Raw genomic sequence first — 22,552 nt, 5'->3', positions numbered from 1 at the left:
ACATTAATGAAGGAGTAATTAAAAAAATGGTACTAGGAATAAAAGATGATCAGGCAAAGGAAATAAAAAATATCAATGAAAATAATTTAAGAAATAATAATAATGAACCTCAGCGGAATTGGAATGATATGGTAATAGAAGAAAAATTAAGTAGTAGTTCTAACAATATAGAAGTTTTCAATATATGGAAATTGAAGAAGAAAATAGTAGTACTCGGGATGTTATAGAAGCGGAAAAAGGAAATGGAAGGAACGAGAACCACATGGTTGTTGAGGAAAATTCTAACAAGAGTCAGAGTGAATTAAAATTAAATATTGAGAAAAATTACTATAGTGCATTAGATGAAGGCCCATATGTAGTTTATGCTGAATCAATGAATCAAAATTTGGGAAACTATCATAATGTGGCACTGGGTAGAATAATATATAAAATTTCTCCAGTAATAAGTAGAAATATTGAGAATTTTACAAAAATAGGTAAAAATAAAATTAAAATAGTTTTTAAAAATTATGAATATGCGAATAAAATAATTAGGGAAGACCTTTTGAACAAGAATAATATAAAAGTATATATCCCTAGACATAAACTATTTAGGGCGGGGATAATTTTCAATGTAGATGAAGAAATGGATGAGGCAGAAATTAAGGAAGTAATAAAATCCGATATAGAAATAATTGATATAATATGTATTAAAAAAGAAACAAAGATACAAATACTCTGAAATCTCAAATGGTTAAAATTTTATTCAAAGGAAATTACTTGCCAGAAAAAGTATCAATATATTCAGTAAAACTTCAAGTGAGTCCATTTGTACAGAAAGTCATAAAGTGTCACAATTGTTGGTGTTATGGTCATATTCGCCTGCAATGTAAGGCCAAAAAAAGATGCCGAAAATGCTCTAGAGAGCACAATACTGAATTGTGTCACATAGAAAAAGATTTTGAATGCGCTGGTTGTCACAAAAATCGTGAAGCAAATGATAAAAATTGTGAAGTTTACCAATTTAATGAAAATGTAAAAGAGCTAATGGCTTTTCAGAATATTTCGTACTCGGAGGCCAAATTTATTCTTCGGAAACAAAATTATGCAGAAGTAACAAAAATAAATCACTTTAATCCAGACTTCAAAAAGACACTTCCTAGAATTAACGAAGCAATTAATTACGGAACAAACATGATAAATAAAAATAGGTATGAAGTACTGAGTATATTTCAAGAACAAGGAATAAATATTGATCAAAGTAGGTTGATGCTGATGAATAAACCTAGAAGAATTATGGAAAGAAGACAAACTGAAAATGGCAGATATATACAAATGAATAACAGGAATTTAAAACAAACAAGTGAAGAGAGAAATTCACAAAGGCGCGAATATTGCGGCAAAAATATAGAAATAGAAGAAATTAGGAAAATACAAATAATCCATGAGGAGCTAGTTAAAAAACTGAGAGAAAAAATAAGGAACAAAGAGTGTGATGATCTAGAGGAAGTTGTGGTAAAATTTAAAAAGTATATGGATATAATTTACGAGAAGTATAATAGTGTGGAAGTTAGAAATATTAGTGAACAACAAAATAAAGTTGGTTTTGATAATAATAACATAAATTGAAATTATTAGAATTAAAAGAAAATTGATAAACGTTTAAACAGTTAAATTCAAATTAAAACCAAATCTATAAATTTCATTATGCATTTTTTACAGTGGAACATTAGATCGTTTAATTCTAACAAAGAAAGTTTGGAAATCTTTTTATATCAAAATAAAACTGATGTTATATTTTTATCAGAATCCTGGTTCAAATGGAACCGACGGTACTATTTAAAACATTACAATATAATCAGAACTGACAGATATGACGGGAAAGGTGGAGCGGCTATAATTATTAACGAAAGAATTAACTATCAGATTGTAAATATAGATATTGGAGAAATAGATATAAACAAAGTCCAATTATGTGCAATATCAATAATATTAGGAGATAAAAAATATATTTGGTATCAATATATATATCGCCAGGTACACACGTTACGAAACAACAATGGAATTATTTATTTGAGAATATTCCTAGACCATTCATTGTAGCTGGAGATGTAAATGCGCATCACCATTCCTGGGGATGTAACTATAATGATAATTACGGAATGAATTTAATGGAATCAATTGAAGAGTGTAATTTGGTTCCCCAACACTTGTGTTTAAAAACACTAAAACTGTAGTTGATGTTACAGTGTGCTCTTCTGAAATATTTCATTTAATAACATGGAAAGTAATAGAGGAAAACTTAGGCTCCGATCATTATCCTATTTATTTTTATTTGGATATAGTGATGAGTAACAGGATATTGATTCCCAATAGAAAATGGAATTGTGGTAAAGCTGATTGGCAAAAATATAAAATAATGTTTGAACATGAAATCCTATCTTTGGACAATAATTTAGATAGTAACATTTATGAAAAATTCACAAATACTATAAATCAAACTGCGGAAAAATGTATACCAATAAATAAAATTTTAACAACATATCAAGTGAGAAAACCAGTGTCGTGGGATGAAGAATGTTTTAAACTGGTAGAAGAACGTAGAAAAGCAGAAAAGAACTTTAGAAGAAATTCGAGTTTAGAAAATTTCCTTCAGTGTAATAAAATTAAAGCTAAAGTTCGGAAAGAACTAAAAATAAAGAAAAGAGAAAGTTGGTGTAAATTTGTCAACAATCTAAATTCTAATACCCCATCTAAAATTATTTTTAAAATGGTTAAATCAATGAACAATTATATTTCACAGAATGAGAAGAATTCAGAATTGATTAATGATAAAGTAGTGGAAGAAGTAGTTGATAATATTGTGCCCTTTGGAGTGGGTGATGATATTTGTAAATATCTTAAAGGAAATAGAGTAACAGGTTCGGTAGAAGAGTCATTAATTAGACCATTTTCATTATGGAAATTAGAAAAATCTTGGAGTAAAATCAAAGATACTGCTCCAGGATTAGACAACATTCATTATTCTATGTTCCTTCAACAGTCCGGAAAAGAAATTCTACTCAAAATTATTAATAAGTTTTGGCTGTCACCGAATGAAATTTCTGATTGGAATAAATATAGAATTATTTTAATTAAAAAGAAGAGCAATAATTCTGATGATAGCAATGCATATAGACCAATTACTTTGGCGTCATGTATTGCTAAAATAAAGGTAAGATGATAAAAAGAAGAGTCGAGTGGTGGATTGAAAACAATCAGTTACTGCCCAAAAGCCAATTTGGCTTTAGAAAAGGATTAAGCACGCAAGATAGTCTAAGTATATTTTCCACAGACATACATCTAGCCTTTTCAAGAAACACTTATGTCGTTGCACTGTTTTGCGATATAAAGGGTGCATACGATAATGTGGTGCCGGGAAAATTAGCAGAAAGTCTTGTACATGCTGGCTTACCAGAAAAATTGATCAATGCTATGATATATTCTACCTTAAATAGAGAAATCGAAGTTAAAATAAATGAAAATACAAGGATTGGAAGAGTTCTTCGACAGGATCTACCTCAAGGAACTATCCTTAGTCCCTTATTATATGCTCTATATGTAAGGGATATAGAAGGTATATGGTTGGAAGGTACGAAAATTCTACAATATGCAGATGATTTATTGATCTATATTGAAAAAGATAATTTGAAAGAGGCCATCGATATGATGTCTATGAATATGGAATTGCTGCATATTTGGTTGAATGAGAAAGGTCTGGAACTATCAGATGATAAAAGCTCCATAGGAATTTTTACGAGGCATTCCAACAAAAAGTTCCCAGCTTGTATTTCAACTCCATATAATACAATTAAAATTCATTGCAACAATAAATTCCTAGGTATATATTTTGATCAAAAAATGACTTTTAAATATCATATGAATTATATTAAAAAAAGAATTGAAAAAAAAGACCAGTTTAATGAGACTGATAAACAGTACTTGTTGGGGTTCACACCCTATCACATCTATTAATTTATATAAAACCATAATTAGATCAATACTGGAATATGGTAGCATAATTTTTGGACATTCAAATATGGTAAATGAGCTCGAAAAAATTCAATACAAATGTTTAAGATTTTGCGCAGGTATGATGAGATCGACACCAACAAATGTACTGTTATTAGAAACTGGAGTTATGCCACTAAAAGTCAGATATGAATGGTTGAGTGACAAATATATGTTGAAAAAAATTAATTTCAATTTATCTGAAATATATGACAGAATTAGTGATTTAAATAATGAATGCGAATGTAATATTTATTGGCTGAATAAAAAAATACCTATTATTATTCAGAGTTTTAGAGAAGTAATTAAATATCAAGAAAGTATGTATTCATTCAGCATTCATCCTTATTAATATATAATAAAATAATAATATTAATATATAATAAAATATATTTTGACAGTTATATATTTGATAATATTATAAATATCGATTTATTAAAATCTGTTAATAATAATTCAGATGTAGAAGTTATATTTACGGATGGATCGAAGAATATGGACAATGTAGGTTTTGCTATATATAAAGAAACCGATCAAACAAGTGAATGTTACAAGCTACCAGGGTGTGTTTCTGTCTATACAGCGGAGTGCGATTAAGGAAGCCATAAGAAAAGCTAAAGAACAGAAAAATAATAAAACAATTATAATTACTGACAGCATGAGCTGTTTCAATAAATTACAAGTGTTTTTTAGAGATCTAAATTTAGAAGAAAAAATTTATTTTGATATCTTGCAAGATTTGGAGAACATTAAAGAAAATGGAAAGGATATAAGAATAGGATGGGTAAAAGGTCACTCCGGAATTGCAGGAAACGAAAAAGCTGAGGAATTAGCCAAATACGCTTGCTTAAAGGGAATGGAATATAACCAAGTATTAAATAAAGATATAGTAAAAGTTATGAAAAATAAAGCGATTAATAAATGGAAAACGGATTGGCAAATAACATCAAGATATAAAGGAAAATATTATAAAGGGGTTAACGACTTTGTTAAAAAGGTACCTTGGTTTTATCAATTCAAAAATGAAGATAGATACTTTATAAGTACGATGAACAGAATAAGGTGTAACCATGGACATTTTCCAGAACACCTGTTCAAAATAAAGATGAGAGAGTCAGCTATTTGTGACTGTGGGAAGGATGTGGGATCTTTGGAACATATAATTTTAACTTGCAGCAGATATCAAGAAAATATGGATTATTTATTATATGAATTATATAGAATTAAAAATTTAGTTAAATCATTTAATTTATTTAGTTTACTGTCAAATATTGATTATTATAAAATTATATATAATTTTTTAGTTAAATGTAAAATTAGAATATAAATGTAGGAAACTTTGTATATGGCTAGTTTGTAAATAAGAGGCCAAATAAAATAAAAATAAAATAAAAAAATAAATAAATATACTAATATTTACCGCTTACCTAAAAATAATAATTATTGTGTTTTAAATTACTGTTCACGCCAAAAAGTAATACAATTATAATAATAGATGAGCAATGTTAAATGTAGAACTGCTTTAAATAAAATGATGAGTCTCAATTACCACACTATATTGAACAGTGAAGTCTTTTAAATGTTATAATATGACCATAATCATAACATAACACTGGTACTTCATGTTGGATTAAATTAATTTAATTTTTTATTATTTGAGATATCCAAAATTGCATCTTAAAGTTCTCCTAATCGATATCGTGAGGCCCGAATTGTATCTTTACTTTTCCATTTGTTGTTATAAAGTGAAATTTTTACGATTTTTATAAAAATTGTGGAAAGATTAGTATAGGATGCAAAGAAATTATATATTGAAAAAAAAACTATATTGAAAATTTCACATCCGCTCGTATTTTTCGCATGCGTCGCATTAAAGATAGGACCGGCTCTGAATAATGTTTAATTTCACATTTTAAGTGAATTAATTTGTCATATCTTATTCATATCATTCAATTTGCCATACTTATACTGTATCTTATATTATTTTAAATTCTGGCACATCTCAGCTGCTTTTTGGCGATAATAATGTAGATGTTTCATTTTACTTATTCATAATCATAAATTGATTATACATATTCTAATATTATCTAAGTAAATTAAAATTTTTGGCAGATGATAGTTTTTATTTGTTTACAATGCAAACAATTACATGTTGTTTTCTTCAATTTTTTCTATTTATTTTATATTTTAGATTTCTACAATATTGCACATACATCCCAGTACTTTATAATCACATACATCCTAGAAAATTTCCTTAACAAACTTCAGAAAGATTTATCAAAATCCGAATAATCGTTTAGGAAGAGTATATAGTGGGTGTTTGTGATTTAATATGAACTTTATATAATAGCAATAAAGCTCAAATTGATTCTACGCTTTAGTTAGAAAACGTTTATATGTGAAAAGAAAAAGTCTGTTTTAGGGGTTTCCTAAATAATCATTTAGGAAGAGTATATAGTGTAATAAATAATCACATACATCCTAGAAAATTTCCTTAACAAACTTCAGAAAGATTTATCAAAATCCGAATAATCGTTTAGGAAGAGTATATAGTGGGTGTTTGTGATTTAATATGAACTTTATATAATAGCAATAAAGCTCAAATTGATTCTACGCTTTAGTTAGAAAACGTTTGTATGTGAAAAAGAAAAAGTCTGTTTTTAGGGGTTTCCCGGCAATTATTCGATTTTTTCTCGCCGTAAGAACCATCCTTGGACTTCAACGAACATTTAAAAAAAAAATTGGCCAGTTTGTCCAGGCGTTGTTGAGTTATGCGCTTACCAACACATTTTGCGATTCATTTTTATATATAAGATAATAATTTGAAAAACAATTATTATTTTTATTTACGCACAAATTGACGCCACATTTACCACACATTTACTGAATTGGTCCATTGTAAGCAGACTCTTTTTACTTTCACCTCTTTCTTGAGCATTTTTTTAATAAACATTCTAAGAGTTTATAATAGCTAGATTAAATAGATAAAAAATATACTATTACATATACTTATTTAATATATTAATGTTTTGATAAAACATTGATATGACCTGACGAAGTAGAACTCAATAAAGTATTATTATCTGTCATATACCAAATTCTTTTTTTCAAGCTTGTTTTGTCAAATGGAAAACTGGACGAAGACTGAAAATTGGATGATGTTGATGGGTGAGAGGGTTCTTGATCTTCTCTTTTTACAAGAGGAGGACCAATGTCAGCAGTTTCATCCACATCATCCACATCATCATCATCATCGTTGTTTTTATTCTGCTTCATCAGAATCGGAGTTTTTACTATCGGAATCTTGATCATCGAGGTCATCTTTTGAGAGCCAACCGCCTTTTAACTTACTAAGATAATCTTCAATATTTCTTTTATTCAAGTTTCCTCAAACGACAATATAAAAATTCATTTACAAAAAAATGTTTGCCATACATTACAAGTGAAGCTACTGGCTAGTGATGTAAATTTCCATCACATAGTTTTGAGAACTTTATTCACAGTGTTTTGATGAACAAAAACATGAAAACAAACCCTTTTCCCACTCATTTTCACTTTTACTATATTTTATATCTTCTTTTACTTCCTTATAACAAACTAAGAACTCGTTCCTTTTTTCAGTCACAACAAACAGCGAAATGACAAGTTCTAGGCCTGGTAATTAACAGTAGTGTTTGCTATTTTTTTTTTTGACAGTTGCGTTTTGTTGTACGCAATAGTCGCTTAAAATGTTGCCAGCCACAACAAATTTACTGTACAAGGGTTTTGAGTACTTTTTTTGATTGACTAAATATTACGATTGCAAAGATTCCATCACCATGCAAAGAAGGGTTAATACACCCATCACCCGTTTTACACTAAAGATAGGTTCCATAAAAAACCGCGTAACTTGAAAAATTCACTCTTATATGAAAAAACTGTGCTAAGCAAAAATCACTATGAAAAAGCTTTTTTACACACACATCCATATTTTCTGAGGCATGCCAAAATGTTCATAAACCTTCAAAACGTAGTGAAATGCAGAAATTTTCATTTTCGATTTTCGGCCCATTACTATAACTACCCTACGGGAAGTTAAAGTAGTCGCAAAAAAATCGAAAATGAAAATTTTTATATATCTTTACGTTTCAAAGGTTTCTGAACATTTGGCATACTTTAGAAAAATGGTTGTATGTGAGTGTGTGTGTGCGCGTGTGTGTGTGGGCGAATACAATTTTTCGTCGACGATTTCGGGAACACAGATCAACCGATTTGAATAATTCAAAAAACATTCGATTTCTATTGATAGGGAGATGTGCTGATTAGTTTTTAGTAAAAGCAAATATGCAAAGGCTAAATATGTGACATTTTTTGAGAGAACTAAGCATCCAATTTGAATGATTCAAAAAACTTTCAGCTTGTGTTGGCGAACAATTACTTTTGAGGTTCTTTTTATTTCAATTTTTTTCTCTATATATATCGAAAATACTTCTGATAATTTTAATTCTGGCTAAAGTTTTAAAGCTCACATATATTATTTAAATAAATAATTTCAGTTTATATAATTTTTATTTCTGAAATTCAGTTTATATAATTTTTATAAATATTAGACAATATTACAGTATTCATAATAATCTATTTGAAAACATTTAATAGTTCTAGAATATTTCGTTACGGTACGTGAAGTTCCAGCAATTTGCCTTAAGTCACGATGCCATACCCACTAGTTATCTTTTGCCATTATCCAACAATAAAATTTTATGCTGTATTTTGACAGTAAAACAATGAAACTGTTATTGCATATATGATTAAGTAATAGATTAGTGTTTATAAATTCGTGTAAACGCACAATTAATAAATTTCGTTAAAAAGATTATTCTCAAAAACCGTGTAAGATCAAAAACATGTAACACGAGTTCTGTGTAAAACGGGGATAGGTGAAATAAATTTAACTGCTATTATATAATTTTAGGTAAAGCTTCAAAATTGTTTTTAATATCGTTATTTTATTGTTATTTACCTTCCCAATTTTACTTATTTCTTTTTGTTACTGCGAATTGTAAGATTTATAGTGTACTTCGTACAAAAATCATTTTTGCATTTTGAATGGGGTAGAGATCTCCCAAAAAATACCGTAAAAGAGCTGTTCATGCCCGCTTTAGATGCTTATAACATATAGTACGTTATTTAATTTTAAACCAATTTAGTGAATAATATTAATAATAATTAATGATAAATGTATTAATGATAATTTATATTTAGAACTTTAATGTGATTTTTTTAATTCGTGTATATTATTCTTATATTGTGCGTCCCGGATTTTTCTAGAGGCAATTTCTAATATTAATCTAAATGCATTATTGCATTCTGGATTATTTTTTATTATTTTTTAAATTTTAACCGTAAATGTCAAACGCGACTTGAAATAGACACACCATAAGACGCAATACTTATTAATTTTTTTTGAAAAAAATTGTGGAGAATTTTTTGCGATAATGTTTTAAAGCAAAAGATCCTAAATCAAAGAAATATAAAAAGATATATTTGAAAAGCGACGGTGATTCTTTAAATCATACTTTAAAAACTTTAAATCTTGTGATAATATATAAATAATAGTGATGTGAATATATATTGCAGCAACGCCTTAAAAGGATACTTATAATTGATGTCATATTTGAAGTCTATAATCTCAATGCTAATACCTTTAATTATGGCAAAGTCCAACAAGTCCGAACGCTTATTTGGATCTGATGGCCAGTACGTTGGTGACCATGGTGAAATAAATGCATATTTGTTAGCTTTTATTACCTTTTCAAGCTCTCGACCTTTAGTTGTTGTGATTCTGGAACCCCATAACGTATTTTTCGTACCGACGAGAAATCTGGGGCCAAGAGTGTTGAAAAATTCTTGCAGATGTTCATACTTTATGTTGTGTCTTGGAGGACAATAAGTGGCGGAGATAAAAATATCAAATGGTAATGCACTTACTACAATTGTGGTAGCCTGTAAGTAAGCAGTATTGAATTTAGTCGATTCATAATGTTTTATATTAGACTTAATTAGAATTGCGCTTCCAGCGTGGCAGGAACCATCGGGGTGTGGTGTGTGATAAGTTGTATAGTTAAGTATTTTAAATTTTGCATTATCTGGAAGATGTGATTCGCTAACTAGTAAAATGTCAATATTTCTCTCTTTCAGAAAATATGTTAGTTCATATTTGTGTTGGTGAATGCCATTAGCATTCCATATTGCTATTGTGTGTGTGTTGGCCATTATTTAATTTTATTTACAATTAATGAAAGCATGTTCATAATCATAGTGTTTTGTTGGGTCATTTGCTTCATTACATCTTTGAATTCATTAATTATAGAAGTTAGTGCTGAAAACTCTTGAGACTGGTTATTATTTACTTGGGGTTTTAATACTTGGGAATAGCTCATGTTCTGTGGATTATAAGTTATTGGTGATGACCGTACCCTGTGAGATGACGGTGACGAATTAATGTTCTCATGGTGTTTTGGATCTTTGATTCTCGTAGTGGCGGTAGTTGGCTGGTTTTGTATGGTTTGATGGTTGGATTTTCTTCTGTTTTTGTCAAGGTTGTGGAAAAATTCGCAATCTTTATAGTTTGCAGGATGTGCTCCGCCACACAAGAAGCAGCACGCTGGGGTGTCTTTGGTTTTTTTACACTTCGATGTAGGATGAGGGTTTCCACATTTTACGCAGGCGTAAGGGCGATTGCAATACGTCCTTGAGTGGCCATAGAGCTGACATCTATGACACTGGATGATATCTCTTGATCTCCTTGGAGGTTCGAAGTTTACTATCTGATTCATCAATATGTTGATTTTATAAATAGTAGAGTTGCTGGGTGCAGGTTCTAAATCAACAAAGAAAATGTTTAAGTTTTTTTTTGTTATACGATGCTTCAGGTTATTAATGCTTCTGACTTTATGTCCATAGTTTTCGATAGCAACTTTAATGTCATTGATATCTGTCGTAAAATGAATATATTTAAGCACTACTCGGTACGACCTCTCAGTACTAAGTTGGTATGTGTGAAATACGACTTTACTTTCCTGCATAAACTTTACTGCATCTTTATATACATCCGGTTTGAACACATTAATCTTGATCATGTTGTTGGCTAAGGTTTTTGAAATATATTGGTCAGATTATAATACAACACTGAGTGATCTCATCATGTCCGGATAGTCGACGACGTTATAAATGTAGATTGGTGGAGGCCTCACAGTTTTAGCGACCGAGCTGTCAGGTAAACCCGTATTGTCATTAGTGGTATTGCGTGATCTATCGGGAGTATTATTTGATAATATACTGTATCTATTTGATAGTTGTACCTCGGTGTAACCAGTATTATTGGCGTTAACTTTACGCTTTTTATTGTTAGATGGTGAAACTACTACTTGCCACTTGTTAGGATTGACCGGAACGTCATTGTATGAACTGTCAAAACTGTCGTTGATACTCATATTAGTCTCGCTTGATATGTTGTTTAAATTTTCTAGCGTACTTGTTGATTCGTAAGATTTTTCTGACAAACATTCACTATCCATTATTGTATGATTCATTTCACTTGCATTTGTATTGTCACTATCACCCTACAATATATTCATCGCGGTAGCAACTGTATTACCGATAACACCACAGGTAGTCGGATTATTGTCCGTCGATTGATCTATGACCTGTCCTCGGGTCGTACAGGTACTCGGATTAGCGTTCGGCGGTCGGACTCTGACCTGTCCACTGGTTGAACAGGTACTCGGACTAGGGTCCGGCGGTCGGCCTAAGGCCTGCCCGTAGGCCCTCGATTGCATAACTCGAATTGTTATTGACGATGTGCACTCAACGATGTCTGGCACAAGACGTTATGAAAAATTAAATTAAATTAAAATTTAGAAAATCCAATATGAAGTACGAGTTTGTCGAAAATCCAATATGAAGTTTGATATGTGTTATGAACTGCGATGTATGTTGTTTGTAATTTAGTAATTTACTATATGCTTATAAGCTTACATATTGCAATGCTGAATGGGATAATTTACTCGATGATGCATATAATAAAGCTCAACTATCAATGACGAAAAAAACGTGCGCTATTTTCCATCTTAGTAATTATGTAACAGAATCACAGCACGTGATCGATAGTGTATATAATATTTACATTTTATTTACAAACTTTATAATTAATTAATAATAAAAATTCACTCTCAATTCAGAAAATGCCAAAGAGAAATTAATTATCACAAACATTTAGGTTAAAAAATCATAAATATTCGTTATTTTGCTTAAAGAGGGGTATATTTACATTAGCTCACTAATACTAAATTAACACAATTGGTCTGACTCATCTTTATAGTAAGTGTTGCAGCGTCAATCGCCTTCACGGACCTTCCTTCAATTTGATATGAAAAGATATGATTATTTCACGAAATATTGATGAAAAGGTAAAAATAAAAGTTTCTCTTCGCATTTTTGTTTGCTTTAAGTATATAAACTATTCAGTGTTGCTTTTTGCTTAGCCCTTCTTTGCATGATTTTTTCTATTTGAATGAAATAAATCAGGGTGATGTAATTAATGCTCTAGATTAAAGGTAAAATATTTTAAAAATCCTAATGTGAATAGAAGTATACATTATATGAAAAATAATATGATGGAAATTTACATCATCGTACATTACCACATATTTAGTTCAGAACTAAATAAATAAAAAAATATTGTTTACTCAATCTTCTTTATTTTTGACTAGATGACCCGACAGACGTTGTCCTGTACTCATGTCTACAATTTTTTAATATAATATACTAATATCATCATTCAACGTCGAGCGGTCGACGAGTACACATCTAGTTGCGTAAAATACCTGATATAAATAATAGATCAACAACAAAGTGTGGTGAGTCTAGGGCTTTCAAAACCGTATTAAAATCTGAATACCGGTATTCGATATTTGAAATTTGTAATACCGGGATCCCGGTATTAATACCGGTATTATCAATGAAAATTTTACTAGTCATATTTTTAGTTACTGCAGTTGTTTTATTGACATATTAACATTATTATTGTTTTAAAATGAGTACATATTAATTATTTTATCACATAAATAATAAGAGTAGATAGATACAAGAAAAAACTTGCAAGTAAACAATTATATATTAACTTCTATATTACACTTTACATATAATAGGCTCGTATGGAATTATAAATTTAATAACTTATATTTTGTTTATTAAAATATGTTTCTAAAAATTATAAACAATCAATTGCTCAATCTTCAAGCGAGGGCCGAATTTTAGTACAAATATAACACGCCGAAAAAGTCTTTCCTCATGCTACACTTGTCGGCACAATTGTCATAAAGAAATAATACGAGTACATGATTAGTCGATATGAATTAGTACTTAGTATAGGGTATTTAGTTTATAAACAAATCATAAATAGATATCAGCACTTCACAAAGGCTTATAGAAAATTATTGTATTTACTGATTGCCTAATAAATAAATAAAATTATTCTATATGAACGATTTCTAAGCATCTGCAACGAGACCAATATTATCATTGATTATCAAACAATTTATCACTCAATGATTTGACTTGTAAATTTTTATAAGTTATAAAAAATAATGAATACGATAATACGAATGATTGAAAGGAAGATATACAATATAGAGTATTATAACGTGTCGACTGTATATTTTGTTTAAAATATCATTGATAACGAATTAGATATGAAGACAATGCACGTAGACGACTAATACTTTGTATAAATGGGTTCCATTCATTAGATCGTATATAATATATAGACAATCGCTTTATCTTGCCGGCATCGACAAGATGTGTCATACTGGACTGAGCCGAGTCGGCAATACACAAATAAAGTGTAAAACTCGTGTATGTGTATTGTGTAAGTTAAATTTTTAACAAAATTTTCGTAATCCCGAAATACCGGTATTTTTAGTATCAATACCGGTATTGAACACCGGACAAAAATCGTCCGGGATCCCGGTATTCGGGATCACGGAATCCCGGTATTGTAAGCCCTAGGTGAGTCACAGGCAACTCGGGCCTGATGACGTTCCGTTATCGGTTTATAGAAATAATGCAGTGAGTACAGAGGTCGAGACAGGTATAAAAATTAGTAATGCAGTGCATTTAATTAATAATAGTGATTGTATGGAATATGAAAGTGACGATGGAAGTGATTATAGTGATAGTAGTTTAATGAGTGAGAATAGTGATGATAAAAAAGTTAATTTGAATACTGTAAATAGTGTTAAATATACTGATATAAGATGTGGTAATAAAAGTGTCAAGATTAGTACTAACAAATTAGATACAAGAAAAGAATACAACAAATGGATAAGGTAAATAGATCAAAAATGAGTCCGAAGAAAAGTAACATTAATGAAGGAGTAATTAAAAAAATGGTACTAGGAATAAAAGATGATCAGGCAAAGGAAATAAAAAATATCAATGAAAATAATTTAAGAAATAATAATAATGAACCTCAGCGGAATTGGAATGATATGGTAATAGAAGAAAAATTAAGTAGTAGTTCTAACAATATAGAAGTTTTCAATATATGGAAATTGAAGAAGAAAATAGTAGTACTCGGGATGTTATAGAAGCGGAAAAAGGAAATGGAAGGAACGAGAACCACATGGTTGTTGAGGAAAATTCTAACAAGAGTCAGAGTGAATTAAAATTAAATATTGAGAAAAATTACTATAGTGCATTAGATGAAGGCCCATATGTAGTTTATGCTGAATCAATGAATCAAAATTTGGGAAACTATCATAATGTGGCACTGGGTAGAATAATATATAAAATTTCTCCAGTAATAAGTAGAAATATTGAGAATTTTACAAAAATAGGTAAAAATAAAATTAAAATAGTTTTTAAAAATTATGAATATGCGAATAAAATAATTAGGGAAGACCTTTTGAACAAGAATAATATAAAAGTATATATCCCTAGACATAAACTATTTAGGGCGGGGATAATTTTCAATGTAGATGAAGAAATGGATGAGGCAGAAATTAAGGAAGTAATAAAATCCGATATAGAAATAATTGATATAATATGTATTAAAAAAAGAAACAAAGATACAAATACTCTGAAATCTCAAATGGTTAAAATTTTATTCAAAGGAAATTACTTGCCAGAAAAAGTATCAATATATTCAGTAAAACTTCAAGTGAGTCCATTTGTACAGAAAGTCATAAAGTGTCACAATTGTTGGTGTTATGGTCATATTCGCCTGCAATGTAAGGCCAAAAAAAGATGCCGAAAATGCTCTAGAGAGCACAATACTGAATTGTGTCACATAGAAAAAGATTTTGAATGCGCTGGTTGTCACAAAAATCGTGAAGCAAATGATAAAAATTGTGAAGTTTACCAATTTAATGAAAATGTAAAAGAGCTAATGGCTTTTCAGAATATTTCGTACTCGGAGGCCAAATTTATTCTTCGGAAACAAAATTATGCAGAAGTAACAAAAATAAATCACTTTAATCCAGACTTCAAAAAGACACTTCCTAGAATTAACGAAGCAATTAATTACGGAACAAACATGATAAATAAAAATAGGTATGAAGTACTGAGTATATTTCAAGAACAAGGAATAAATATTGATCAAAGTAGGTTGATGCTGATGAATAAACCTAGAAGAATTATGGAAAGAAGACAAACTGAAAATGGCAGATATATACAAATGAATAACAGGAATTTAAAACAAACAAGTGAAGAGAGAAATTCACAAAGGCGCGAATATTGCGGCAAAAATATAGAAATAGAAGAAATTAGGAAAATACAAATAATCCATGAGGAGCTAGTTAAAAAACTGAGAGAAAAAATAAGGAACAAAGAGTGTGATGATCTAGAGGAAGTTGTGGTAAAATTTAAAAAGTATATGGATATAATTTACGAGAAGTATAATAGTGTGGAAGTTAGAAATATTAGTGAACAACAAAATAAAGTTGGTTTTGATAATAATAACATAAATTGAAATTATTAGAATTAAAAGAAAATTGATAAACGTTTAAACAGTTAAATTCAAATTAAAACCAAATCTATAAATTTCATTATGCATTTTTTACAGTGGAACATTAGATCGTTTAATTCTAACAAAGAAAGTTTGGAAATCTTTTTATATCAAAATAAAACTGATGTTATATTTTTATCAGAATCCTGGTTCAAATGGAACCGACGGTACTATTTAAAACATTACAATATAATCAGAACTGACAGATATGACGGGAAAGGTGGAGCGGCTATAATTATTAACGAAAGAATTAACTATCAGATTGTAAATATAGATATTGGAGAAATAGATATAAACAAAGTCCAATTATGTGCAATATCAATAATATTAGGAGATAAAAAATATATTTGGTATCAATATATATATCGCCAGGTACACACGTTACGAAACAACAATGGAATTATTTATTTGAGAATATTCCTAGACCATTCATTGTAGCTGGAGATGTAAATGCGCATCACCATTCCTGGGGATGTAACTATAATGATAATTACGGAATGAATTTAATGGAATCAATTGAAGAGTGTAATTTGGTTCCCCAACACTTGTGTTTAAAAACACTAAAACTGTAGTTGATGTTACAGTGTGCTCTTCTGAAATATTTCATTTAATAACATGGAAAGTAATAGAGGAAAACTTAGGCTCCGATCATTATCCTATTTATTTTTATTTGGATATAGTGATGAGTAACAGGATATTGATTCCCAATAGAAAATGGAATTGTGGTAAAGCTGATTGGCAAAAATATAAAATAATGTTTGAACATGAAATCCTATCTTTGGACAATAATTTAGATAGTAACATTTATGAAAAATTCACAAATACTATAAATCAAACTGCGGAAAAATGTATACCAATAAATAAAATTTTAACAACATATCAAGTGAGAAAACCAGTGTCGTGGGATGAAGAATGTTTTAAACTGGTAGAAGAACGTAGAAAAGCAGAAAAGAACTTTAGAAGAAATTCGAGTTTAGAAAATTTCCTTCAGTGTAATAAAATTAAAGCTAAAGTTCGGAAAGAACTAAAAATAAAGAAAAGAGAAAGTTGGTGTAAATTTGTCAACAATCTAAATTCTAATACCCCATCTAAAATTATTTTTAAAATGGTTAAATCAATGAACAATTATATTTCACAGAATGAGAAGAATTCAGAATTGATTAATGATAAAGTAGTGGAAGAAGTAGTTGATAATATTGTGCCCTTTGGAGTGGGTGATGATATTTGTAAATATCTTAAAGGAAATAGAGTAACAGGTTCGGTAGAAGAGTCATTAATTAGACCATTTTCATTATGGAAATTAGAAAAATCTTGGAGTAAAATCAAAGATACTGCTCCAGGATTAGACAACATTCATTATTCTATGTTCCTTCAACAGTCCGGAAAAGAAATTCTACTCAAAATTATTAATAAGTTTTGGCTGTCACCGAATGAAATTTCTGATTGGAATAAATATAGAATTATTTTAATTAAAAAGAAGAGCAATAATTCTGATGATAGCAATGCATATAGACCAATTACTTTGGCGTCATGTATTGCTAAAATAAAGGTAAGATGATAAAAAGAAGAGTCGAGTGGTGGATTGAAAACAATCAGTTACTGCCCAAAAGCCAATTTGGCTTTAGAAAAGGATTAAGCACGCAAGATAGTCTAAGTATATTTTCCACAGACATACATCTAGCCTTTTCAAGAAACACTTATGTCGTTGCACTGTTTTGCGATATAAAGGGTGCATACGATAATGTGGTGCCGGGAAAATTAGCAGAAAGTCTTGTACATGCTGGCTTACCAGAAAAATTGATCAATGCTATGATATATTCTACCTTAAATAGAGAAATCGAAGTTAAAATAAATGAAAATACAAGGATTGGAAGAGTTCTTCGACAGGATCTACCTCAAGGAACTATCCTTAGTCCCTTATTATATGCTCTATATGTAAGGGATATAGAAGGTATATGGTTGGAAGGTACGAAAATTCTACAATATGCAGATGATTTATTGATCTATATTGAAAAAGATAATTTGAAAGAGGCCATCGATATGATGTCTATGAATATGGAATTGCTGCATATTTGGTTGAATGAGAAAGGTCTGGAACTATCAGATGATAAAAGCTCCATAGGAATTTTTACGAGGCATTCCAACAAAAAGTTCCCAGCTTGTATTTCAACTCCATATAATACAATTAAAATTCATTGCAACAATAAATTCCTAGGTATATATTTTGATCAAAAAATGACTTTTAAATATCATATGAATTATATTAAAAAAAGAATTGAAAAAAAAGACCAGTTTAATGAGACTGATAAACAGTACTTGTTGGGGTTCACACCCTATCACATCTATTAATTTATATAAAACCATAATTAGATCAATACTGGAATATGGTAGCATAATTTTTGGACATTCAAATATGGTAAATGAGCTCGAAAAAATTCAATACAAATGTTTAAGATTTTGCGCAGGTATGATGAGATCGACACCAACAAATGTACTGTTATTAGAAACTGGAGTTATGCCACTAAAAGTCAGATATGAATGGTTGAGTGACAAATATATGTTGAAAAAAATTAATTTCAATTTATCTGAAATATATGACAGAATTAGTGATTTAAATAATGAATGCGAATGTAATATTTATTGGCTGAATAAAAAAATACCTATTATTATTCAGAGTTTTAGAGAAGTAATTAAATATCAAGAAAGTATGTATTCATTCAGCATTCATCCTTATTAATATATAATAAAATAATAATATTAATATATAATAAAATATATTTTGACAGTTATATATTTGATAATATTATAAATATCGATTTATTAAAATCTGTTAATAATAATTCAGATGTAGAAGTTATATTTACGGATGGATCGAAGAATATGGACAATGTAGGTTTTGCTATATATAAAGAAACCGATCAAACAAGTGAATGTTACAAGCTACCAGGGTGTGTTTCTGTCTATACAGCGGAGTGCGATTAAGGAAGCCATAAGAAAAGCTAAAGAACAGAAAAATAATAAAACAATTATAATTACTGACAGCATGAGCTGTTTCAATAAATTACAAGTGTTTTTTAGAGATCTAAATTTAGAAGAAAAAATTTATTTTGATATCTTGCAAGATTTGGAGAACATTAAAGAAAATGGAAAGGATATAAGAATAGGATGGGTAAAAGGTCACTCCGGAATTGCAGGAAACGAAAAAGCTGAGGAATTAGCCAAATACGCTTGCTTAAAGGGAATGGAATATAACCAAGTATTAAATAAAGATATAGTAAAAGTTATGAAAAATAAAGCGATTAATAAATGGAAAACGGATTGGCAAATAACATCAAGATATAAAGGAAAATATTATAAAGGGGTTAACGACTTTGTTAAAAAGGTACCTTGGTTTTATCAATTCAAAAATGAAGATAGATACTTTATAAGTACGATGAACAGAATAAGGTGTAACCATGGACATTTTCCAGAACACCTGTTCAAAATAAAGATGAGAGAGTCAGCTATTTGTGACTGTGGGAAGGATGTGGGATCTTTGGAACATATAATTTTAACTTGCAGCAGATATCAAGAAAATATGGATTATTTATTATATGAATTATATAGAATTAAAAATTTAGTTAAATCATTTAATTTATTTAGTTTACTGTCAAATATTGATTATTATAAAATTATATATAATTTTTTAGTTAAATGTAAAATTAGAATATAAATGTAGGAAACTTTGTATATGGCTAGTTTGTAAATAAGAGGCCAAATAAAATAAAAATAAAATAAAAAAATAAATAAATATACTAATATTTACCGCTTACCTAAAAATAATAATTATTGTGTTTTAAATTACTGTTCACGCCAAAAAGTAATACAATTATAATAATAGATGAGCAATGTTAAATGTAGAACTGCTTTAAATAAAATGATGAGTCTCAATTACCACACTATATTGAACAGTGAAGTCTTTTAAATGTTATAATATGACCATAATCATAACATAACACTGGTACTTCATGTTGGATTAAATTAATTTAATTTTTTATTATTTGAGATATCCAAAATTGCATCTTAAAGTTCTCCTAATCGATATCGTGAGGCCCGAATTGTATCTTTACTTTTCCATTTGTTGTTATAAAGTGAAATTTTTACGATTTTTATAAAAATTGTGGAAAGATTAGTATAGGATGCAAAGAAATTATATATTGAAAAAAAAACTATATTGAAAATTTCACATCCGCTCGTATTTTTCGCATGCGTCGCATTAAAGATAGGACCGGCTCTGAATAATGTTTAATTTCACATTTTAAGTGAATTAATTTGTCATATCTTATTCATATCATTCAATTTGCCATACTTATACTGTATCTTATATTATTTTAAATTCTGGCACATCTCAGCTGCTTTTTGGCGATAATAATGTAGATGTTTCATTTTACTTATTCATAATCATAAATTGATTATACATATTCTAATATTATCTAAGTAAATTAAAATTTTTGGCAGATGATAGTTTTTATTTGTTTACAATGCAAACAATTACATGTTGTTTTCTTCAATTTTTTCTATTTATTTTATATTTTAGATTTCTACAATATTGCACATACATCCCAGTACTTTATAATCACATACATCCTAGAAAATTTCCTTAACAAACTTCAGAAAGATTTATCAAAATCCGAATAATCGTTTAGGAAGAGTATATAGTGGGTGTTTGTGATTTAATATGAACTTTATATAATAGCAATAAAGCTCAAATTGATTCTACGCTTTAGTTAGAAAACGTTTATATGTGAAAAGAAAAAGTCTGTTTTAGGGGTTTCCTAAATAATCATTTAGGAAGAGTATATAGTGTAATAAATAATCACATACATCCTAGAAAATTTCCTTAACAAACTTCAGAAAGATTTATCAAAATCCGAATAATCGTTTAGGAAGAGTATATAGTGGGTGTTTGTGATTTAATATGAACTTTATATAATAGCAATAAAGCTCAAATTGATTCTACGCTTTAGTTAGAAAACGTTTGTATGTGAAAAAGAAAAAGTCTGTTTTTAGGGGTTTCCCGGCAATTATTCGATTTTTTCTCGCCGTAAGAACCATCCTTGGACTTCAACGAACATTTAAAAAAAAAATTGGCCAGTTTGTCCAGGCGTTGTTGAGTTATGCGCTTACCAACACATTTTGCGATTCATTTTTATATATAAGATAATAATTTGAAAAACAATTATTATTTTTATTTACGCACAAATTGACGCCACATTTACCACACATTTACTGAATTGGTCCATTGTAAGCAGACTCTTTTTACTTTCACCTCTTTCTTGAGCATTTTTTTAATAAACATTCTAAGAGTTTATAATAGCTAGATTAAATAGATAAAAAATATACTATTACATATACTTATTTAATATATTAATGTTTTGATAAAACATTGATATGACCTGACGAAGTAGAACTCAATAAAGTATTATTATCTGTCATATACCAAATTCTTTTTTTCAAGCTTGTTTTGTCAAATGGAAAACTGGACGAAGACTGAAAATTGGATGATGTTGATGGGTGAGAGGGTTCTTGATCTTCTCTTTTTACAAGAGGAGGACCAATGTCAGCAGTTTCATCCACATCATCCACATCATCATCATCATCGTTGTTTTTATTCTGCTTCATCAGAATCGGAGTTTTTACTATCGGAATCTTGATCATCGAGGTCATCTTTTGAGAGCCAACCGCCTTTTAACTTACTAAGATAATCTTCAATATTTCTTTTATTCAAGTTTCCTCAAACGACAATATAAAAATTCATTTACAAAAAAATGTTTGCCATACATTACAAGTGAAGCTACTGGCTAGTGATGTAAATTTCCATCACATAGTTTTGAGAACTTTATTCACAGTGTTTTGATGAACAAAAACATGAAAACAAACCCTTTTCCCACTCATTTTCACTTTTACTATATTTTATATCTTCTTTTACTTCCTTATAACAAACTAAGAACTCGTTCCTTTTTTCAGTCACAACAAACAGCGAAATGACAAGTTCTAGGCCTGGTAATTAACAGTAGTGTTTGCTATTTTTTTTTTTGACAGTTGCGTTTTGTTGTACGCAATAGTCGCTTAAAATGTTGCCAGCCACAACAAATTTACTGTACAAGGGTTTTGAGTACTTTTTTTGATTGACTAAATATTACGATTGCAAAGATTCCATCACCATGCAAAGAAGGGTTAATACACCCATCACCCGTTTTACACTAAAGATAGGTTCCATAAAAAACCGCGTAACTTGAAAAATTCACTCTTATATGAAAAAACTGTGCTAAGCAAAAATCACTATGAAAAAGCTTTTTTACACACACATCCATATTTTCTGAGGCATGCCAAAATGTTCATAAACCTTCAAAACGTAGTGAAATGCAGAAATTTTCATTTTCGATTTTCGGCCCATTACTATAACTACCCTACGGGAAGTTAAAGTAGTCGCAAAAA

This window comes from Ctenocephalides felis, unplaced genomic scaffold (assembly GCF_003426905.1).
Source record: "Ctenocephalides felis isolate EL2017-DRISC unplaced genomic scaffold, ASM342690v1 CF-g0.4_SCAFFOLD_01886, whole genome shotgun sequence".
Taxonomy (NCBI): Eukaryota; Metazoa; Arthropoda; class Insecta; order Siphonaptera; family Pulicidae; genus Ctenocephalides; species Ctenocephalides felis.
This window is presented reverse-complemented; position numbering follows the sequence as displayed.